The 12,951-nt window shown below is 37.6% G+C and overlaps 1 protein-coding gene across 1 annotated transcript in view; it reads right to left on the bottom strand.

Annotated features, from left to right (window-relative positions):
• BMP2K (BMP2 inducible kinase) overlaps positions 1-12,937 on the bottom strand; it is a 135,412-nt gene extending 122,475 nt beyond the window's left edge. Inside the window, exon 1 of the mRNA XM_008582009.1 lies at positions 12,862-12,937. The gene's annotated coding sequence lies outside the window, so the exon portion shown is untranslated. The remainder of the gene's footprint in view (positions 1-12,861) is intronic.
• Between the last annotated feature and the right edge of the window lie 14 nt (positions 12,938-12,951).

Raw genomic sequence — 12,951 nt, 5'->3', positions numbered from 1 at the left:
CGAAAAAAGACAAAAAAAAAAGGAAAAAAAAAAAAAAAAAAAACAGATGTAGCACAAACACATTAAATAGAATGTAAAAAAAGGATTTGATAGTGCAGCACATCAGGCTCCGAGCCCCATAACCCTGACCTAGGAACAGAAGAAAGTGGTGGATAAGAACTCAGATCTTTCTCCTCCTCTTTTCCCTTTCCTTCTTTCCCACATATAGGAAGTCCTAAGTATTTCTGTGCTAAATTCAACTGAAGAAATTAAAGTAATCCAATTTTTGCTATGTAATTAACAGTTCACAAATATATTATTTCACTTAGTACTGGACCTCTCTAGATTGAGACAACAGGCTAATCTGGGGGAAGCTGGGATTTAAACTTTTAAAATTAATCCTGACATCTTAACTCCAACAACTGCAGCATAGTTTGATGGCCTTAGGAAAGAGCAAAGCAGAAAAGCTTTAACTTTGAAACTCAGGCAAAAATGTATGGGAACAGCTCTCCCACCTCAGACTCCTCAGACAAAAATGCGTAGGAATACCTGTCTCACCTCAGACTCCCATTAATACTCCAGCTGCCTCCAGGATATTAATAGTCACCTAGTCCCTTAAGCCTGCCCAAGTCCCCACCCTAATCAGAGACCAATGCCTGTATGTGTACAGGTACCAATTAATGGGGTCATTTGTAGAGAAAAGAGTGCTAGTCATGACACCTAAATTTTACTCTTCCACACCCAACACTAATAGTGCGACACTTACTGGCTTCACCCCTTACTCCATACTTACTCATAGTTAAAGGAGAGAACTAAAATTGGATAATCACTACAATCATGGGAAATTTAATGAAGCACTAACATTTTAAAAGAAAAACTGTTAGTCCAACAACACAATTCCAGTTAATATAATATTCAGGATATTTTCTGAAGGAGGCTGAAAGGGTCTTACCCTTAATTCAGGTTCTTGTACACCACCCACCACCAACCCCACCCCCCATATCTAGTTTTTCAAACAGCAAAAATCAATAGAATCAGCCTTACCCTATCCATAACGATCCATCACAACTTTCTGAAATACCTATAGCATTTATTTTAATAAACAGTCATTACTGTAAGGCAAGAACAAATTCGAACCTTGACTCTATAAATAGGAACTTCTCACACTAAAAATTTATGAGACATTAGTTACATCCAACTTTGAACACCACAAATTCATATAGCCCTTACAAATTCACTTCCCACATTCCTTACAGATAGGCAAAATACCATAAACACAAATTCTAAAAAATAAAACCCATGGATTTGCAACATTTCTAAAGTTCCCACTTCAGTGAGGTGAAAAAACCATAAAATCCATAACAACTATCTTCACTGGGTTAAAAATAAAAATAACTACCAATTTGGGTTAAGATCCTTAGAATTTCTCCTTTGAATTACATAAACAATATTTTGCTAAAAGATGAGAAAATACCAAAGATTTTACAACCCAGTTAACTATTCACTAGGATTTGAACTAGGCCAGTTGAATGAGTTAACCATGAAATTGTGCTAATAAGATGAAGGGCCTATTCGAATTTAAATTTAGGTCCATTAGATATACAAAACAAAAACGAAAGCAAATTCTTTAAATCCATATTACTGCGCACAACAATTATCTTACAAACTTCTGTTATTGATCATAGAAAATACCATCAAAAGCCCATACATAGCTGCACATATATAGCATCCTAATTCTGAAAAAATAACTCAAAACATATGTCCTACAAATCATGAGTCAGTAGCATTGTCTTTTTTTTTCCTATACAAAGAATAGACCATTAACATTCAGTAGGAGAGATTCTGTGATGCAAGCCAGAGAATGAAAAAAGTGGGTCATGACCAGTGATGCATAATCCCACTCCCTACAAAAATAATACTGACAAGATTCAATAAGTAAAATATGTTATTATCCTGTCTAAGTCACTTTAGTACTAATACCTTAATGATTCCAGAATGAATACTAAAATCTAGACCAACCACTGGCAATCTCATTCAAAAGAGAATATTTAAGTATGTTATAAAAAGCTCCAGCCAGCCCTACCAACCAACAAAAATTAAGGAAAATAAGTAAACATAGCATTTAAGCAGAAGTGGTATGCTAGAACCCTATCTTCCAGGAAATCAAAGAAGGAATAAATGAATGTCAATGGTGATGATGATTGGCTGTGAACAAAACTGTATGAGGTCTTGTTTTGCTACCCTCTGACCTTTGTGCCAGGCTTACAAATTTCCTAATCTAAAACAAACTCAATGTCTCTCTACCTAGAAAATAGTACCTCCACTGTCATACAGACTAGACGAGTCCCAAAGTTAATGGTGACTTGTTTTCTTCCCCCAGAGCCTTAAGATGATGAGCTCCCCTTCTTCCTCATCCTGTTAGCCACTAGTCATCCCATTAAGCCTTGGTAGTGTCCACCACTCAAGAAAAAGCCAAACATAGTTGACTATTACCAAAATTGTTTCTTTCTTAAGATCAGTTAAGAGCACATACTTTAGCTCCCTCTGTCCCACAGTAGTGGCTTTCTTTACTGGAGTGATGACATGGCTCAAGGGAACTCAGCTAGAACATTTTGAGATTCATACCTAATAAGAAGAGCAACGTAGTACCCACGAAACAAAGATGTATTATATGTATAATCATAATAGACATGTAACAGGATAGTAATCCAAAAACAAATATGGTAGTATTTTTTTCATACATCTAGATACTGCTGCACCCCCTATATTATTACCAAATACCTCTATCTCCACTAGTTTCTATAAACGGACAGAACTTGAAAAGCATGGCCAACCTTCTCCTAAACATCAACTGGACAGCTGGATACGTCAAATATGGTTGCTATCCAATTGTTTTACAGTAATTTTTAAAAAGCACTCTGATCGGGGCTGGCCCATGGCTCACTCGGGAGAGTGCGGTGCTGATAACACCAAGGCCATGGGTTTGGATCCCATTATAGGGATGGCCGGTTCGCTCACTGGCTGAGCATGGTGCTGACAACACCAAGTCAAGGGTAAAGATCCCCTTACCGGTCATCTTTTAAAAAAAAAAGCACTCTGATCACTTTTTAATTCCATAATTCAATCTCTTACAAATGTACTAAATACCTATCATGAGTACAGCACTGCAAGAGATAAAAGATGAGTACAAGACAAACCTTAAAGGATCTAAATTTTAAAGTAGAGGAAACTTCACATTGGAATAGAACAAAGCTGTAAGATAAGTGCTATATGAGTAACAGTTATTATATGGGGCATGGAAGCCATAATTACACTCATTTAGTTGTGGACAGGGCTTCATGGGAAAATAAAGATTGCAAGAAAGTAACTGTATTTTAAATGTATCCTACAAGACCCAATTTCAACAGAGTGGCAATGGAAGGCAGGTGGTTTGTCAAGGAAAGAGCCTGAAAGAATGATCTGAATGCTAATGTAATTCTCTAAGTGAAAGGTATTGAGGACCCAAACTAGAGGAGACAGCACTGGAAACAAAAAGTACCGAATTTCTCACACATATCATGGGTAAACCTTCTATCCATAAACTTACTCAAAAAAGTATGGAAGTTGTAACTCTTCCTCACATATTCTTTTCAAATAAAAACTTGAGAAACAAGGAAGTTTCTTTTACTTTGATACCCACTCTAAAATACATATATTATGAATGAGTCACGTGAAGAACACAAATTAAAGTTATAACTCTTGCTCGTATATTCTTTCCAAATAAAAACTTGAGAAACGAGAAAGTTTCTTTTACTTTCTGATAGCCTCTCTAAAATACATATGAGTCACATGAAGAACACAAATTAAAACAGTAAAATAAGCAATTAAGATGGCACACCCTTTGAAACTAAACATTAGTATTCTGAAATACCACACAATTTGATTTCAGCTCCTATCCCCTGATCTCAAAAAGTACCACATAAGGCAAGTTCTTACAAAAGACTTTGTTGCAATGATTAAGAAATAATATTATACTGTGGGATAAAAAATTAATTGCTAATCCATTGTGAAGTTTGTCAAAGAACTCAAATGTATGACGATCAAACACAACCCTTTCATTACGGTCTCAATCCTAAAATTGTTCATTGCTATCCCTCTCCACTCAATGCTCCTCTCTTACCAAAAGCAGCAGTAAAAATCAGTTATACAGACAGAAACAGAGAATACAAAAATGGAAAAAGATGTTACAAATTTATCTTTATCCACTCATTTTTTCTTGCAGAAACAGAGGCCAAAATGTCATAATGTAAATTAGGGGCAGAAATGGGATTAGCAGCTGGCCCGACTCCAAGTTTTGTCTTTTTTCCCCATGATAGTTGCCCCCAAAAAGACACTATTTCAAAGATAATAAAAATGTTGAAATAGGCAAACCATATTATTTTTAAATTTTTCATACTTTAAAATAATACCCATTGCATAATGCCTCTCTCTAAAGGCTATATCCCAAACTATGCCCTTAATGTTATTCTGCAAGACTAAGACAAACAAAAAATGGAATTCTACAAGATAGGACAAACAAAAAATTCCAAAAACAAAGTCTCTCTCTGGAAAAGGCCCTACAACCACTCTCCTGCAGAGAGACTTTTGAAACTTTGTTGACTGATCTCATTTATAAAGATGGCATACATAGAGAATCTCCAAATTAACTAAGTGCCCAACTATTTAAATCACTCAGTCATTAGCCACTCAACTTCCCAACTCAGTCTCCTAAAAACAACAGCAGGCTTGTGGGTAAATGAATGGTTCCTGAGACTGCATGCAGGATAAAACCAAGGAATAAACAGTCTCAACCCCCTGAAGATGAAACCTTATGCCCAGACCACTAGAAAAGTGTGGCCACTTTGAAACCACTGCTCAGGACTCTTAATTTTGGAATCACAGGTCAAAGCTTTGATTATTGCTAAAAGCCATCAAATATGCTCCAAAAGTTATACAAGAGCACTTCAAAAAGTTCATGGAAAAGCAGACAAAAGATAATCTTTTCCATGAAATTTTTGCAGTATCCTCATATATGGTCTACTTCGTTTTGACAAAAAACGGGACAAAAGTGGTGAAAGAAAATCAAGATAATATACATGATTAGTAAAGAACATTATAGAAGACCCTGAATCAATGTAGGAATATCAAACTCACCTTCTAGTATGTTCCCTAATATTAACAACATCAAGGAACTTTTCTACTTTTCCCTCCTGAAGGCCCAAAGATGGAATATACTAAGAAATATTAATTTTTTTATTATTTTTAAAATAACCAAAGACATAACCCTTTCAATCTGCTCAGCATAAGAATGTCAGTATTAACCACAACAGTTTACTACAGCTAAAACAAAGAAATTTAGCATGTTAGTGCAATTTAGCACCATTATGGGTGATAAATACATAATTTTCAATGTTTTTTGAAATACTGAAAATTAGAAATTGTTTAGTGTTAGTAGCTTGTTCTTGAACAAAACTGCCACCTCTAGAGGACATACATCAATGGACAATCAAAATTACATCCTAGGAGCTATCCCTACAACAATAACATAAAAAACCCAAAAGAGAAGCATGTGTTAACAATGTTCTATGTAGTGTCCTTTGCTGCAAATTACTTTCATTTTATTGTGAAACCAAATGCAACCATGAAGGTCGACATTCTATATAACTGATTGAACACTGAAAATTATATGTGGCTGAATGACATAACAGTTGCCTAATGTAAATTATTCAGATTTTTTACAAACATACATGTGATACCTAACGTAAAAACAAGTCAGTATGATTTCAGAATCACATTTCACTGAAAGCTTATAACCAAATCTGAATCTAATGTTTGCCCATATTTACTGATTGGGCATGTGCTATTAGGAACTGTCACACATTATCTTCTTTAATTTTCATAATAGATATTAACTCCATGTCTCAGAACAGGAAACATTTCCTAACTCAACAAAAAAATTGGCTGGATATGTACTACAGGACAGGAACTGAGAATACAGAGGTGAGATTCTAATTCTGCTCTCAATAAAGCTCATCATCTAAAAACGTTGTCAAAATCAACTGCAGAATGTAAAACAATTTCACAATTGCATGTAACAGTACTTTTGTTTCTTTTTAACTCAGTCACCTTTATGGAATAAAGAAAAATATGTCAACAGAGTAAGATGACTGACCACAAGGGAGAATCCAGGTTGTTCTTTACAGTTTCAAGGAGGCTAGGTGAAACAACATTTTGCCTTAACTGTTGTTCGTCTTCACCGAAGTAGAAAATTCAGGGTGCCCTGGCCTAAGCAGAAGACCTTTGATGGCCCAGTAAAGAGCCCTTCATTGATGCTTTCAATTTGCAAAGTAGGTCTTAAATTCTATTAAAGAAAACCATCTGCTTTCAGGAAAGAAAAAAAAGTCAAATATAATTTCCTTTGAGAAGCATTTGAATGTCCATGGTATGGCCAGGCAACTAGTGTGATACAACAGCAATTAAAACAGAGTCCTTCTAGCCTCAAGAATTTTACTATCTGCTAGGGGAGTAGAGAGAGGAACAATAATTAACTAGTGTTTCTAAGTGCTTACATATCTCAAGACAAAAGATTAAACATGATAAAAGGAAAAAAAGCAAATAGCTGCAAGTGTCCACAGAAAGGAGGAAGTGATCATAACCAATAGTTAGGGAGCAGGGATTACACAGGCAAAGGCTGAGTGTAGGCAAATACAAGATTCAGTTATCGAACAACAGGGAGTGGAGCACACTGTAGCTGGAGCAAAGAGTATTCACCCAGCAAATAACCAGAGGTAAGATTTAAAATGTAGTTTAAGGACTGACCATGGATAACTGTGAATGCCAGGCCAAACAAGTGATCAAGTAAGATGACTTCTCAACAACACAATTGTTCACTTCCCTTCTTGAAGTACTCTCAGAATTTGAGGCATCAGATTCTCCTGGTATTCCTCATACCTCTCTGGCAGCTCCTACTTAGCCTGCTCTAAATCAGTGGTTCTGAAGGTGTGGTTCCTGGACCAGAAGCATCAGTATCACTGAAGGAGCTGGCAGAAAAGCAAATTCTGTGCCTCACTCAGAAATAGTCAAATGTTGGAGGTGAGGCTCAGAAATCTGTTTTACCAAGTCCTCCAAATGATTATGATGAACACTAATGTTTGTGGCCAGTGCTCTACAGAGTCCTTCAGGGAGCACCTTCTCATTCTACACTCTCTCCCTACATCCATCCTCTTTCAGGTCTTTAAATAACAGCCAGATGCTCACTAATCTAAAGTACCTACCTCTAAAACCAAACACCTTTGCTGAGTTCCAGACCATAAACCCAGCTTCCCACTTGACATTTCCTCCCAGATATCTTAACTAAACATATCTAGAACTATTGGATATCATCCCAACACCCCCCCCCAAAAAATATGTTCTTTCCCTAGCTTAGCAAATGGTACCTCTAACCAAGAGTTGCATAAGCAAGTCATTCTTGACACTTCCTATTACACAATCCCCATCCAATCCACCACGTCTTCCCATTCAAGCATTCTAACATTCATGTCCATCCTCACTGTCACCACTTTAACTAAACATCTAATCTGTACACCTCTCATTTTCTATATAGCAATCAGCATAATCCTGTGAAAATACAAATCAGAGCATGTCACTGCCACAATTTAAATTCTTCAATACCTTCCCACTGCATTTCACATAAAAGTTAAAGCCCTGGACCATCGTCACCTCTCCAATATTATCTTCCATGTGATTCGCTCATTGTAGTCCACAGCTCTGAGCATACTTCAATTCCTGAAACTCTTCCTCATGTGGGGGCTTCTCTCTTTATGACATGTTCAAAAAACCCCCACCTTCAAACCTCTCCTTTTACCTAACTTGTCTTATCCTTCAGCTTTCTACTAAAATATCGAAAAGGCCTTCCTGGAATCCCAATCTAAATTGATTTAGTTATTCTCTCATAAAACCCTCATCTTTCTCTTCACAACACCTATCAAATTGTTTAACTATATTAACTTGGTGATTTTTGTTTGCTTGCTGAACATTTGTCTTCCACACTAGTCTGTAAGTTCCATAAGGTCAGAAATATCTCCACTATTATTCTCCACTATATAATTAGCCCTAGCCGTTCCTGGCACACAAAAGGCATTTAATAAATAGTAGTGCAGTAGTAACAGTTGTTAATATTTTTGGTAAATTCTCCCCTTTTCCCGCCAAGGGTTCGGATCCCACATACAGACCAGTTCCCGCTCACTGGCTGAGCGAGGTGCGGGCGCAACACCGAGGGTTGCGATCCCGTTGCCGGTCCCGGTCCGGTACTGGCGCGACACTGAGGGTTGCGATCCGTTGCCGGACACGAAAAAAAGACAAAAAGGAAAAAAAAAAAATTCTCCCCTTTTTCTGTCCTCTCCTGGGAATGTTAACTTAGAAGTTACAGTGTATCCACAGATGATTTCTGCAAATGCTTAAATTCATCACCTCCCTACTGATTTATATTGCAAAATCAGATGTATTTTAATTAACAATGAGAATTGGTTAATATTTAGCCTATATTCACTCACCCTAATAAAAGCATTTAACTCTGAGAAAACTACTGAGTACTTTCACAGAACTATGTAGTAAACTCCTGGCCTCCAATTACTGGCAAAGCCAATAACCCTCATGTCTAGGTCATTAAGTTTTTTACCTACCTCAACATATTCGCACTGCCGTTCCTATCCAGGGCCCATAATCTCATGATTAGATTATCTCACCAGGTTATAGTGGGTCTCCCAGTCTCAAGTCCATTTTGTACCAAGGACATTTGGAAAAAAAATGTCTCCTACTGAAAAACCAAGTTCTTCCCATTATCAATCAATATTAAATTCCTCAGACTAGCACCAAAGGTCTTCTTATGATGATGCACTGATCAGCAAGCCAGTCCTATGTTTTAATAAAAACTTGGAAAGTAATATTGAATTATATGTGCTTGACAAGTTGACACCATTTCAAGCTAAAACTGGCATATGGCTCTACTCCATTTCTACAGCCCAAAGTTGAGATCTGTTTAGCAGACTCCTGAAACGAAGCCACTTTTGAGAAAAGACATGAAAATGCCTCACTATGATATCAGTCCTTCAAACTTTGAGCAGAAACTAAAAAGGAACAAGCTGTTAGCATTTTCAAACATATATGTGCTTAACTAGGAAGACATTATAATACAAAATATATAATGTTTCAGAGAGGGAACTACTCCAACAGTTTAGTTATAACATATGTATTAGTTCATTTGTGTTGCTCATAACAAAATACTTGGAACTGGGTAATTTATAAAGAAAATGAAATTTATTGCTTACAGTTTCTGAGGCAGGGAAGTCCAAAGTCCATCTGGTGGTGGCAACAGTGACCCAAGGATCTCACATTGTAAGATGGTGGAAGCAGAGAGAGAGAGAAAGACTCTCTTCTTTTAAAGCCCTCAGAACCATGCCCCTCACCACCATTTTTAATCCATTCACTACTACATGATCCTACAACCCAATCACCTCTTCAAGGCCCCACCTTACAATTTCCATAATAGGATTTCCCACCCTCTTAACAGTCACAGTGAGGGCTAAGTTCCTAATACATAAAACTTGGGGGACACAACTCAAGCTTCAGGGAGCTTGGGGGAACATAATTCAATCCACTACAACATACAATATAAGTATACCCCTGGAATCTGTTTTTTTTTAAGTTAGAGATATAATTTATATATGTATAACAATAACTGACGCTCATTATTTGGAGATTCCATATTTGCAAATTCAACTATTCCCTAAAATTTATTTATATCCCCGAAATTACTCATGGCACTTTCACAGTCATTTGCAGACATGTGCACAATAATCAAAAAATCCGAGTCTCTTGGGCCGGCCCTGTGGCTGACTCAAGGCAGTGCAGCACTGGTGGCACCGAGGCCGCAGGTTCAGATCCTATATAAGGATGGCCGGTGCGCTCACTGGCTGAGCATGGTGCTGATGACACCAAGCCGAGAGTTGCGATCCCCTTACCGATCAAAAAAATAAATAAAAATAAAAATCCGAGTCTCTTGATTTGCATTCTTGTTTCAGCTCTCATACTGTAAACAAGTGTCTTTTTCATGGTCTATTTAGTGCCATGTTTTTCCCATTTCTGTGTTTTCTACTGATGATTTCACTGTTTCAATGGCATAATCTCAAGTGTAGTGCTAAAGTACTGTCTTGTGCTCCGAAGCAAGAGAAGACTATGATGTACCTTACAGAGAAAATACATGTTAGATAATCTTCATTTAGGTATGAGTATAATGATGTTGGCCATGATTTCAGTGCTACTGAATCAACAATATATATTAAATAAACACACATAAAACAAGGTTGTATACTGATCAGTTGTCAAAAATATTGTGAACAGAGGCTTGCAGGAACCTAACCCTGTATTTCCCCTAAAAGCAATCAGTATTCACTAATTCAGTGTTCATAGTGACTTTTTGAAACATGACTAATTATATATACAAGTATAGACACAAAGACAAATAGACAGGGATTGATTTATTGAAGACACTGCAGAGGTGGCTCTCAGTAAGCCGCCTATGTTTGCAGTAGTATGGCAAAAACACCTTAGGGTATAGCATCTACTGGTTCCTGGCCTGTTTAAACAACACTGACCCAAAGCAAAAAATGTATAACCTATACCAAGTTTGTTTTTTTGGTCTGTCTTAGCTTCCACCACTTTTTTCTCAGTGGTATACCTCTCCCCAATTCAGGTACTCTAAACTTAAAAGCCTTTTCACAAGCACTTGCCCCAATCTTAGAATCAGGCAAACCTGCCATTACTGATTAATCACACTTAAATGTGAACCACACTTGTGCTTAAACATCTTTCCTAAACTGTCATTGCTTATTTGGAAGAAGAAGGAATCTTAGGCATCTGAAGTAAGAATAAAGCAGTCAGAATCAAAAAGTAAACTGAATACAGATCGTTTCAATTGTATGTGTGCTGGAAAAAAAATACACAGGGGAAGAAAGCCTAGGCCTTGGCCTCCCCTCCAGGGAAGTCTTAAAACCTAATCCCAGGAGCTGAGGTATAGGATAGGGAAGTTCCATTTTTCAAAAGGGTTTGTTTCTTCAACCCTTGCTTCCTCTTAGCACTTGATCACTTATTTTTCAAGAGAAATGACAAATTTATGGCAAAAGTTAGTGGAACACTCTAACAGTTACATTAGTGCTTGAAAATTTTTGTTTTTGTAATTGAATTAGGACTCTACTTTTGAGGTTCATTTTTATTTTCATTTTCCAAAATTACTTATTTTTTATTGAAAATGACTTGTTTAGGGTAATGATAGGATATACTTAAGGCAATTATACAAGTTACAAATTCAAAATCTAGTTTATGAAATGTCAACATTTTCTTTCTATTAAATAAAACACCCACCTGGGATTTAGTGGAATGAAGTGAGTATATCAACTACTCAAACTACACTTCAATTAGTTTCTAAAACATTTCAAAGACATAAATATGGCACCTAAGTTAACAGCCATGTGTTCTTAAAACTTACAACCCAATCTACACCAACACTTGAAATTCATGTGTAATAGAGTTAGGAAATTTTACAGCATAGTAAATTTATCGGTCAAGACCAATCACCATATACTTTATTCTATGGAGAAGCTAAGGATCCTCCTTCCCCTACCTCTCCAAGGTTCACCTAGGCTCATTATTCTGGACAATGGTTTACAAAACAATGACATTCACCCCTGAATAAGTCATGATTTCTTTCTCTTTAGTATACTTTATAGACAAAAATATTCAGGTTTTTCTCTTGTACTAATTTACTTTTGTTTATTGCATTTCAAAAAAATTATGGTGTACTTTTTTCATACCACATCAACGTCTAATTCTCAGAGAAGCAAAACTACTCTCCTCGATTTCTTCTCTCTACTTTAGAACTGAAGAGCCATTTCTCAACAAATTACTTCTTATAAATTTTTAGATTTATTCTGTAACATTATTTTGCAAACAAAACTTCAAAGGTTAATGAAGCATGCAACAAACAAGTATTTTCTACAACTCAATTCCACCAGAAATACAAAATTAAAGTCTAGGATCTTTCCTTAAAATGAAATAAAAAAATTTCTGTAAGTAGCTTTCTACCTGCTGTCATAACCTGTCACAGGTAATCAAGGACTGACCACAAAACTTGGCAAGTTAAAGTAAACCTGCTTTCATATCACTTTTTGAAGTACTACCAAAGAGACATAATGGAAGAGCATGAATAGCACTCTGTCCCATAGAGAAGAGTGTAAATAACAGATAAACGGACTTGTAATTTACCTGCTCCACCAAAGCAACCTATTAACTGAATTTGCGGCGAAGTATCACCTTCAACACACACACGAATATACTGTTTTTCAACTGATGACTGAGCAAATCCAGGCTCGACACCAGGGGCTGCAGGGTCCTGTGCCCTGCGGCGCGGGTGGAGGCTCGCACGTAGAAGCCAACGCATGACAGCCGCCTGAGCCACAGCTGGCACAGCATAGCCTCAATCCTGCACGAACTGACCCTCTAATGAGTCACTGGCCCAATCATGACACCACATCGCTTGCTAGAACGTCTTCTATTTATTTCCTCGCGTCAAGAAGGACAGAAAATGATTTAAACTCGTAAAAAGAGAACTGTGCACCGGTCAGGGCTGCCAGCGGTGAGAAAAGCCGGCTTAAGAGTGAAAGCCCGAGCTACTCTTTAAGAGCCCCCGCGGGCCCGTCAGAGGAGGCAGAACAGGGAAGAGTACGGCGAGAGGGCGAGGATCCGGAGAAGCCACCGCCACACCCCAGCCCTCCCTCACCTGCCTGCCCGAGCCTCCCCGGGCGCCCGTACCTTCGGCCAGGGACTCCTCCAGGGTGACCTGGTAGCGGCCGACCGCGAACACCCGGACCCCCACCGATGAGCCACCGGAGCCGGCACCGC

The sequence above is a fragment of the Galeopterus variegatus genome, unplaced genomic scaffold (genome assembly GCF_000696425.1).
Source record: "Galeopterus variegatus unplaced genomic scaffold, G_variegatus-3.0.2 Scaffold2503, whole genome shotgun sequence".
Classification (NCBI taxonomy): domain Eukaryota; kingdom Metazoa; phylum Chordata; class Mammalia; order Dermoptera; family Cynocephalidae; genus Galeopterus; species Galeopterus variegatus.
Note: the sequence above shows the minus strand (reverse complement) of the source record. Positions and strands in the feature narration are given on the sequence as shown.